A 4,273-nucleotide genomic window follows, 5' to 3' on the forward strand; every position below is an offset into this window, starting at 1 on the left:
CTTTTGGGAGTCAATCAGTAATCACTAGCTAAACTCCTACTGTGTTCCCGACACTGGATGAAGCACGGGGGACTCAAGGAAAGACCAAAGAGAGTCTCTACTCTCAAGGAGCTCAAAATATAATGGAGGACGCCACGTGCAAACAACTGTGTACAGAGAACTCACTGACAGCATAGATTGGAGTAATCACAAAGGGAAGACTTCAGAAGGAATCAAGAAATGAAAGAAAAGAAAGAGAAAATTTGAGTTGAAACTTGAAGAAGTAGAAATAATCAGGGGCAGCTGGGTAGCTCAGTGGATGGAGAGCCAGACCCAGAGAGGGGAGGTCCTGGGTTCAAATCTGACCTCAGACACTTCCCAGCTGGGTGACCCTGGGCAAGTCACTTGACCCCCATGGCCTAGCCCTTAGCACTCTTCTGCCTTGGAGCCAATACCCAGTATGGATTCTAAGAGGGAAGGTGAAGGTTATATATATATATATATCTGTAACCCAGGAGTCCTCCACCCCACGCCCCAGGGTGGGGAATATCTCCAGAGTCTTTCTCACTGAGTTGGGCAGAATTCTCCTTGAAATACTGAGGGGTGGCCCCAGGGACTACAGCTGGCGGAGGGCCCTGCTCATTGTTTCAGCCACGTCTAATCGATGCCTCGTTGCCACAAGTATAGTGAAGAGTCTGTAGGGCGGTGATCAGTGAGGGCAGGAAGCCCGATGGGCCAGGACGCTGGGGAAGGCCGTGAAGGCTCTTTAGATTGCTTAAAGGGTCCCAGTTGTTTTGATGGGATAAGGACGTCGTCTTGGAGAACCTGCGGCCTGTGAAGGCAGACATTGATAGAAGCTGAAGAGTGACTAACAAATGCTCTCTAGGGACTCCTGGGGCAGAATTGGTGCTTCTCCAATGGTGATTCCTGCAATGTATTTTGACCCATTTCTTTAACCCATTAAGATGGAGAGAGTTGGGAGCGTTGGGTCCAGCCAGGGCCCTTCATTCAAGCTCCTTTCTGGAAGACCACCCTATTGTCCTTCCCAGACTTCTCTGGGATCCCTGCCATGGACACAAAACCTGGCTTGTGGGTCAGTGTCTAGAATGGGCGGGCTGGAGGCAGGAAGACGCGATTTCAAATCTAGCCACCGGCCGTAGAGCTGGATGACCCTGGCCAAGTCACAGTCTCTCTTTGGATCACTTTTTAATGTAAACCGAGAGCCCTAACAGCTGCCTCTCTCAGACTTGTTGCCAAGATCAAATGGGACAACATTTGCGGACCATCCAGCCCAGCGTCTGACTTGTCTTGTCCTTGCTACTTCCTAAATGCTTGTTCCTTTTCCCTCCGACTTCCAGCCAAATTGTCCTCTGGACTTCCCTTCCCAGTTCCGCGTAGCAGCCGTAGTGTCTGGTCCCTGGAACGTCCTCTCCCTGTCTTTGCCGTGCAGAAGCCTTGCCTCCCTCTGGGTTTCCCCTCAAGGCGAGAGCACTCTTGGGAGTCTTTGGCGCCCCCTCAGCCCTGGCTTTTCTCTACTCTCTTTGTTAATGCCTCCCTTCAAAGAAGGCAGAAAGTGGACCGTGCGTCTGCTGCTCTGCCTGGTCCAGCTCCACAAGGAACATGAAGCCCCCTTGCTGGGTCCCTTCTGCTTCCCCCTTCCCTGTCCTGCTCCATTGTGTGTCGTCTCCTCCCATCAGCGGGCCAGGACTGGCTTTCCCCTTTTGTCCCCAACACTTGGCACAGTGCTGGCACACCGGAGGTGCTTACTTTAGTGAATTCCGTTGGTTTCTCCTAGAATCTTCCTAGACTTCACTTGTCTCCGAGCACGTTCCCTTGTCCCAAAGGACATAGAAAGCAGGTTCTCTCTGTCTGTCTCTCACCGTTTCTATCTCTGCATCTCTGCCTCTCTCTGTCTCTGTCTCTTTCTCTCGGCTGGCCCCCATACAGTTATGTCAATGCAGTGGACAGTCGTTGAAATTGTACAGCTCGGGCTGGGTACGGAGTGGGTCCAGCCTTGCCCCCGAAGACAGAAAGATGTGAATTCAAACTCTGCCTCCTACCTCTGTGGCTTCAGGCTCGTTAGCCTCTCCAGGCAGCCGAGGATGCAGAAGACGCCATTCCCGGTGGTGGTGGCGGCTGGATTCTCTCTGCCAGGCAGCTCTGAGTGCCACTGAAGGCGAGCTCCAGCCCTCGAGCCCTTGCTTTGAATTCTGTTTGTGGGGTCGCCTGAGAACGCAGCCACCCGGCCGGCGTGCTGTTGTTCTGAGGGAGCGCCTGCTCCGCGTTGCAAATGACGGCGTCAGAGCTTCATGGTTGGAAGGTGGGAAGATTGGCTTCTACTGGGATGGGCCACCGTGGAGGAGAGGAAGAGGGGAAGCGAAGTGGCTGTGCTACGAAAACCCAAACACAGCCCCAAATTAGACTTAAGTGGACCCCCGGGGCTCGTATTTGCCACAGTGGATGAATAATCCCAATCATAGAGATTGAAGCCTAATGGAACCTAACCCTGAGCCGTGGCTCTCCTCTGGGCTGTCTCCCTCCGCCGGCCTCTCAATCCTGTCACAGACTCCCCTCTCCTTTATCCCGTCCATGAGCAGAAGAGAGCCACACATAAAGCGCCTCCAACCTCTCGCAGACTCCTCCGGGCACTTCCATGGCACGGAATCCCTGGGCTCCCAGAACAGCCCCATCGGCCTCTGCCCGTGGAGAGAGGCTGGAGGAAGCCCTTGGTATGGAATCCAGAGGCTGGTAAGTAGGAGAGAAGCCAGAAGGGACAGACGGGACATCGTCAAGGAAGGCGGAAACCCTTTTAGGCAGGATCCTCGAGGAAGGCTTTGTGGAAGAAAAGGTCCCCGAGATCAACATGGAAGAGAGCAATTCAGGAAGATGGAGCGGGAGGGAGGCATTCTCAGCATGGGAAGATTGGCATCCCGAAATCACTGAGCCGGGAAATAGAATGTCAGCTTGGTAAACAGCCAGTGGCTGGACCACAGATGATGGGAGAGCATCAGTTTAGGAGGGAGAAAACGTTTTGGAGAGACAGGTTAGGGGAGCGTTTCAGAAACCCCTGCCTGTCCCTCAGCTATGCTCCTCCATTTTGGCCTATGTGTGCTGTGAGCATCTCCATCCCCCCTCAAATGTTGTTGCTATTGTTGTTGTCATCAATACTGGCTATTCTTTGCCTGTTTGCTCTTTTCTGTTCCTTTTAGAATTATGGAACGTCCTTAGCCATCCCAGTTCATCCCAGTCATTTGGTACCCACGTTCTTGCCAGGCCTCAGGTCAGCACCACACAATCCACGAATCAGAGCCACTGAATCTTGGGTTCTATCACAGTGCCCAAAGGGACCCCAAGGGGGCATTTGTTCCAGTCCCCACCAGAACAGGAACCACGCCACGTTCTCCAGCGCACCTCCCGGGTGGGCGTCTAGCCCTCTCGGATGTCTCCAATAAGCTCTCAAGGAGAGAGAATTCACTGCCTTCTGATGTATCACTTTCCATATGTTAGAAAATGGATGATTAACATATCTTGTTAATACTCATTTCCCCTTTATTGGCCACGACGTGATTCTCTGCCCTCAGACTCAGATGTTCCCTCCAAGGACGCAGATCATTTTCTAACTGAGCCTGGCCACCATTTCTGCCTCTTTCATGTCTTCCTAGAATTCATCACAAGGGAATCACTCGTGTCCGGAAGGAGAACTTGCTGCCCTTTCTCTCAAAATGACAATTATCCTGGCTCCCCCCCCCCCCCCTCCATTGCGACCATTTGGTCTTTCCTTCTCATCACCCAGCATCTTGGCACCACTATTCACACTGTTTCCCTTCAGATATCTCCACTGTTTATAAGAACCCCTCCATTGTCTTCCACTGAAGAGCTCCCAGTTCTTCCAAAGCAATTGTATTCCATTTCTTGATGCTACTCAGCAATGCCGGGGAAATAGTACTATTAAAGAAGATCCGCCTTTGCTTTCATGGGAAGCTGAGAAAGCAGAAAACAGCTTTGCAGTTTCCTAAAGGCTATCCTGAGGAAGACCTAAGTTCAAGTCCTGCCTCAGTCATTTACTAGCTGTGTGACCCTAGACAAGTCACTTACCCTATTTCCTTCAGTTTCTTCATCTGTAAAATGAGCTGGAGGAGGAAATAGCAAAATAGTCTAGTATTTTGCCAATAAAACCTCAAATGGAGTCCCAAAGAGTCAGACACTCCTAAAACAACTGAAACAATTGAACCACCACCAAGACAATCCAGTTTCTCTTTATCTTATTCTAATTGGGAACAAACTCATAATCCCT

The 4,273-nt window shown here is 51.3% G+C and overlaps 1 long non-coding RNA gene across 1 annotated transcript in view; it reads right to left on the bottom strand.

The window, feature by feature from the left end:
* Positions 1-2,166, bottom strand: part of LOC103100043 (uncharacterized) — a 6,645-nt gene extending 4,479 nt beyond the window's left edge. Inside the window, exon 1 of the long non-coding RNA XR_459624.2 lies at positions 2,040-2,166. This is a non-coding gene — a long non-coding RNA (uncharacterized LOC103100043). The remainder of the gene's footprint in view (positions 1-2,039) is intronic.
* Between the last annotated feature and the right edge of the window lie 2,107 nt (positions 2,167-4,273).

Source organism: Monodelphis domestica, chromosome 1 (assembly GCF_027887165.1).
Source record: "Monodelphis domestica isolate mMonDom1 chromosome 1, mMonDom1.pri, whole genome shotgun sequence".
Lineage (NCBI taxonomy): Eukaryota > Metazoa > Chordata > Mammalia > Didelphimorphia > Didelphidae > Monodelphis > Monodelphis domestica.